Raw genomic sequence first — 7,199 nt, forward strand, 5'->3', positions numbered from 1 at the left:
ACATGTTTATCAACATGTCGGTTCTCTGAACCATTCATCTACAATAAACAAAAATGCATGGAACGTAAACAAAGATGCATGGAATGTAAACATATATGTAATGTAAACAAAGATGCATGGAGCGTAAACAAAGACGCAAGGAATGTTAACAAAGATGCATGGAATGTAAACATTATTATTATTATTATTATAGGCAAGGAGGAAGTGCTAAACCTGTAGGATTATGCAGCACCTGTGGTGGGGTTGTGGAAAGTATTCAGGCTTAATTTAGGGAACTGGAGCACAGATCCAATTCCCTAGATCAAGAGCCCCTCACCAGCATCAAGGAACCTCCCTTGAGGGGATGGAATGTAAACAAAAGATGCATGGGAAGTACACACAAAAAAAAAAAACAATAAAAGTGGTGAGATTAAGACACATGTGCAACATCTGGGATGTGTCTTAATCTCATCTTGTTGGTATTATATACCATTCGTACACAATAAAAGTGGTGTAGTTGTGACTGAGGTGATCAGTCCCTCAGCATTACTTTGTGTTAAAAGACAATTATTATTATAATAAAAAAGAAGCGCTAAGCCACAAGGGCTATACAGCATATTATTCTTATTATAGTCAAGGGGAAGCGCTAAACCCGGAGGATTATACAGCACCTGGGAGGGGGGATGTGGAAGGCATTCAGGTTTAATTCGGGGAACTGGAGCACAGATCCAATTCCCTAAATCAAGAGCCCCTCACCAACATCAAGGAACCTTCCTTGAGGGGCTATACAGCATAAAAGACAAACTTAAGATTTTTTTTTCAGTTATTTAACCCAGAGTGTTAGCCACCCAAGATAGCCCAGTAGTCAGTGCATCATCAGGGACTTATCTTATTTCCACTGGGGTTCTTTAATCCTCTTCCCCAGAGGAAGATCATGCCCCTTCTACTTACCAAATCCCTCACACCTTTCCCCCAGCCCTTACTTCTCTTTCCTTCCACATGCTGTATATTATTATTATTATAATCAAAAAGAAGCGCTAAGCCACAAGGGCTATACAGCGCTCCACACGCTGTATAGCCCTTGTGGCTTAGCGCTTCCTTTTTATTATAATAATAATAATAATCTTTCCTTCCACCTCAAAGTTATACTCCCTCTTGGTCAACCTGTTCTGTTCCCTTCTCTCCTAATGACCAAACCACCCCAACAAACCCTCCTCCTCTTCCTTTTGAATGTTTTGTAGCCCCACACCATCTTTCTAGGGTATTATTATTTTTTATATTTATTATCACACTGGCCGATTCCCACCAAGGCAGGGTGGCCCAAAAATGAAAAACTTTCACCATCATTCACTCCATCACTGTCTTGCCAGAAGGGTGCTTTACACTACAGTTTTTAAACTGCAACATTAACACCCCTCCTTCAGAGTGCAGGCACTGTACTTCCCATCTCCAGGACTCAAGTCCGGCCTGCCAGTTTCCCTGAACCCCTTCATAAATGTTACTTTGCTCACACTCCAACAGCACGTCAAGTATTAAAAACCATTTGTCTCCATTCACTCCTATCAAACACGCTCACGCATGCCTGCTGGAAGTCCAAGCCCCTCGCACACAAAACCTCCTTTACCCCCTCCCTCCAACCTTTCCAAGGCTGACCCCTACCCCGCCTTCCTTCCACTACAGACTGATACACTCTTGAAGTCACTCTGTTTCGCTCCATTCTCTCTACATGTCCGAACCACCTCAACAACCCTTCCTCAGCCCTCTGGACAACAGTTTTCGTAATCCCGCACCTCCTCCTAACTTCCAAACTACGAATTCTCTGCATTATATTCACACCATACTTTGCCCTCAGACATGACATCTCCACTGCCTCCAGCCTTCTCCTCGCTGCAACATTCATCACCCATGCTTCACACCCATATAAGAGCGTTGGTAAAACTATACTCTCATATATTCCCCTCTTTGCCTCCAAGGACAAAGTTCTTTGTCTCCACAGACTCCTAAGTGCACCACTCACCCTTTTCCCCTCATCAATTCTATGATTCACCTCATCTTTCATAGACCCATCCGCTGACACGTCCACTCCCAAATATCTGAATACATTCACCTCCTCCATACTCTCTCCCTCCAATCTGATATCCAATCTTTCATCACCTAATCTTTTTGTTATCCTCATAACCTTACTCTTTCCTGTATTCACTTTTAATTTTCTTCTTTTGCACACCCTACCAAATTCATCCACCAATCTCTGCAACTTCTCTTCAGAATCTCCCAAGAGCACAGTGTCATCAGCTAAGAGCAACTGTGACAACTCCCACTTTATGTGTGATTCTTTATCTTTTAACTCCACGCCTCTTGCCAAGACCCTCGCATTTACTTCTCTTACAACCCCATCTATAAATATATTAAACAACCACAGTGACATCACACATCCTTGTCTAAGGTCTACTTTTACTGGGAAATAATTTCCCTCTTTCCTACATACTCTAACTTGAGCCTCACTATCCTCGTAAAAACTCTTCACTGCTTTCAGTAACCTACCTCCTACACCATACACCTGCATCATCTGCCACATTGCCCTCCTATCCACCCTGTCATACACCTTTTCCAAATCCATAAATGCCACAAAGACCTCTTTAGCCTTATCTAAATACTGTTCACTTATATGTTTCACTGTAAACACCTGGTCCACACACCCCTTACCTTTCCTAAAGCCTCCTTGTTCATCTGCTATCCTATTCTCCGTCTTAATTCTTTCATTAATAACTCTACCATACACTTTACCAGGTATACTCAACAGACTTATCCCCCTATAATTTTTGCACTCTCTTTTGTCCCCTTTGCCTTTATACAAAGGAACTATGCATGCTCTCTGCCAATCCCTAGGTACCTTACCCTCTTCCATGCATTTATTAAATAATTGCACCAACCACTCCAAAACTATATCCCCACCTGCTTTTAACATTTCAATCTTTATCCCATCAATCCCGGCTGCCTTACCCCCTTTCATTTTACCTACTGCCTCACGAACTTCCCCCACACTCACAACTGGCTCTTCCTCACTCCTACAAGATGTTATTCCTCCTTGCCCTATACACAAAATCACAGCTTCCCTATCTTCATCAACATTTAACAATTTCCCAAAATATTCCCTCCATCTTCCCAATACCTCTAACTCTCCATTTAATAACTCTCCTCTCCTATTTTTAACTGACAAATCCATTTGTTCTCTAGGCTTCCTTAACTTGTTAATCTCACTCCAAAACTTTTTCTTATTTTCAACAAAATTTGTTGATAACATCTCACCCACTCTCATTTGCTCTCTTTTTACATTGCTTCACCACTCTCTTAACCTCTCTCTTTTTCTCCATATACTCTTCCCTCCTTGCATCACTTCTACTTTGTAAAAACTTCTCATATGCTAACTTTTTCTCCCTTACTACTCTCTTTACATCATCATTCCACCAATTGCTCCTCTTCCCTCCCACACTCACTTTCCTGTAACCACAAACTTCTGCTGAACACTCTAACACTACATTTTTAAACCTACCCCATACCTCTTCGACCCCATTGCCTATGCTCTCATTAGCCCATCTATCCTCCAATAACTGTTTATATCTTACCCTAACTGCCTCCTCTTTTAGTTTATAAACCTTCACCTCTCTCTTCCCTGATGCTTCTATTCTCTTTGTATCCCATCTACCTTTTACTCTCAGTGTAGCTACAACTAGAAAGTGATCTGATATATCTGTGGCCCCTCTATAAACATGTACATCCTGAAGTCTACTCAACAGTCTTTTATCTACCAATACATAATCCAACAAACTACTGTCATTTCGCCCTACATCATATCTTGTATACTTATTTATCCTCTTTTTCTTAAAATATGTATTACCTATAACTAAACCCCTTTCTATACAAAGTTCAATCAAAGGGCTCCCATTATCATTTACACCTGGCACCCCAAACTTACCTACCACACCCTCTCTAAAAGTTTCTCCTACTTTAGCATTCAGGTCCCCTACCACAATTACTCTCTCACTTGGTTCAAAAGCTCCTATACATTCACTTAACATCTCCCAAAATCTCTCTCTCTCCTCTACATTCCTCTCTTCTCCAGGTGCATTCACGCTTATCATAACCCACTTTTCGCATCCAACCTTTACTTTAATCCACATAATTCTTGAATTTACACATTCATATTCTCTTTTCTCCTTCCATAACTGATCCTTCAACATTACTGCTACCCCTTCCTTTGCTCTAACTCTCTCAGATACTCCAGATTTAATCCCATTTATTCCCCCCCACCGAAACTACCCTACCCCCTTCAGCTTTGTTTCGCTTAGGGCCAGGACATCCAACTTCTTTTCATTCATAACATCAGCAATCATCTGTTTCTTGTCATCCGCACTACATCCACGCACATTCAGGCATCCCAGTTTTATGAAGTTTTTCTTCTTCTCTTTTTTAGTAAATGTCTACAGGAGAAGGGGTTACTAGCCCATTGCTCCCGGCATTTTAGTCGCCTCATACGACACGCATGGCTTATGGAGGAAAGATTCTTTTCCACTTCCCCATGGACAATAGAAGAAATAAAGAAGAACAAGAGCTATTTAGAAAAAGGAGAAAAACCTAGATGTATATATATATATATATGCATGTGCGTGTCAGTGAAGTGTGACCAAAGTGTAAGTAGGAGTAGCAAGATATCCCTGTTATCTAGCGTGTTTATGAGACAGAAAAAGAAACCATCATGCAAAACAGTTACAGGTTTGTTTCACAGTCATCTGGCAGGACGGTAGTACTTCCCTGGGTGGTTGCTGTCTACCAACCTACTTTTTATTATTATTATTACAGTTAAAAAGAAGTGCTAAACCTACAAGGGTCATACAGTGCTGCACTTCTATTATTATTATAATCAAAAAGAAGTGCTAAGCCACAAGGGTTATACAGCTGCTGCACTTCTAGGGTGTGTGTGTATATATATATATATATAATATATATATATATATATATATATATTATATATATATATATATATATATATATATATATATATATATATATTTTTTTTTTTCAACAAGTCGGCCGTCTCCCACCGAGGCAGGGTGACCCAAAAAAAAAGAAAGAAAATCCCCAAAAAGAAAATACTTTCATCATCATTCAACACTTTCACCACACTCACACATTATCACTGCTTTTGCAGAGGTGCTCAGAATACAACAGTTTAGAAGCATATATGTATAGAGATACACAACATATCCCTCCAAACTGCCAATATCCCAAACCCCTCCTTTAAAGTGCAGGCATTGTACTTCCCATTTCCAGGACTCAAGTCCGACTATATGAAAATAACCGGTTTCCCTGAATCCCTTCACTAAATATTACCCTGCTCACACTCCAACAGATCGTCAGGTCCCAAGTATCATTCGTCTCCATTCACTCCTATCTAACACGCTCACGCACGCTTGCTGGAAGTCCAAGCCCCTCACCCACAAAACCTCCTTTACCCCCTCTTTCCAACCCTTTCGAGGACGACCCCTACCCCTCTTTCCTTCCCCTATAGATTTATATGCTTTCCATGTCATTCTACTTTGATCCATTCTCTCTAAATGACCAAACCACCTCAACAACCCCTCTTCTGCCCTCTGACTAATGCTTTTATTAACTCCACACCTTCTCCTAATTTCCACACTCCGAATTTTCTGCATAATATTTACACCACACATTGCCCTTAGACAGGACATCTCCACTGCCTCCAACCGTCTCCTCGCTGCTGCATTTACCACCCAAGCTTCACATACATACATACATACATACATATATATATATATATATATATATATATATATTATATATATATATATATATGGGCATGGCCACTCTAGCATTAATTGGGGTCCCACAGCTTCAGATGATTATAATCAAAACTAAGCCCTAAACCCACAAGGGTAATGCAGCACTGCAGGTAGGGTGTGCTAAACGCTTAATATGCTTGATCTAAGATGAGCAAGGGTAGAGAGCATAATAGAGGTAGAGTTAGTAAAGGGCAGTGAGGAGTGCCAAAGGAAGTATAATCAAAGTTTGTGTAATAAAGCTGTTGTTGTCAAAAAAGCCAGTTAGAAAGAGTCTTTGTCAAAAGTGGGGCCATCAACAAGGAGGGAAGTAAGTAAGGGTGTTAATGACATCTGATTTAAATTCTATTAGACAGGACAGTCCAATAAAATATTTCAAACTGAAACTAAAACATGACAATTCTCACAGAGTGGAATCAAGTGCCTTTTCACAAAATACCAATGAGTGAGACGCGAGCCCAATGCAAAGACGGAAAAGCATAGTCTCCCGAACACGTCACTGATAAGACCATTATTATTATAATCAAGTGGGAGGCGCTAAACCCGTAGGATTATACAGCGCCTGTGGGAGGATGTGGAAGGTATTCAGGTTTAACTGAAGGAACTGGAGCACAGATTCAATTCCCTACATCAAGAGCCCTTTGCCAGTATCAAGGAACCTTCCTTGGGTGGACTGATAAGACCAGAATCCTAAACACAGTGTGATAGAATATAATTTACTATGAATCAAGTCAGACCAACGTTGTTGCCAACGGTTGTGAAGGTGGGTAGAGATTACAGGAAAATAGCCTGAGAATGGAATACTCCTATAAGAAACGTGAAGGTTATGTACCATTGCCCATGCAGCAAGGTCCACTACAGCTTCAGAAGAGAAAAAAAAATGTACTGTACTTCAAAAAAAAAAAAAAAAAAAGGAGGTTTCTTCCTGAAGCTGTATACGTTTTCTTTCCCCATCATCCTCTGTACTGTATATGTTCACTTCAAGACTTCATTTCATATGATGCGTTTGTGATGTGAATACCATGTCCAACATCAAAAAAACCTATAATTTGAAAACTTCAACCAGGTTCCCCAAGGTAGGCTATATGCCTGGGATGCTCCAGGCATATCTTCTCTGGATTGCAACAGTGAGTCACTGGTAAAGCTGGTTGCTTTAAGGTCCTCATTTTTCCTGATAGGCTTGCTAACTCTGTTACTCTCAGTCTAACTAGAAGTGTTGTGTGACCTCCTTGGTTACTGACTTTCAGGTACAGATTTAATACTTACCTGCATGTTGATTTCAGATGGTAATATTCACTTCATTTTTGGATGTCATTAGAGGCTGCCCACTTCAAGAAATAGGTTAGCCAGGGCAGTCAGGTACCT

The sequence above is a fragment of the Cherax quadricarinatus genome, chromosome 50 (assembly GCF_038502225.1).
Source record: "Cherax quadricarinatus isolate ZL_2023a chromosome 50, ASM3850222v1, whole genome shotgun sequence".
NCBI lineage: Eukaryota > Metazoa > Arthropoda > Malacostraca > Decapoda > Parastacidae > Cherax > Cherax quadricarinatus.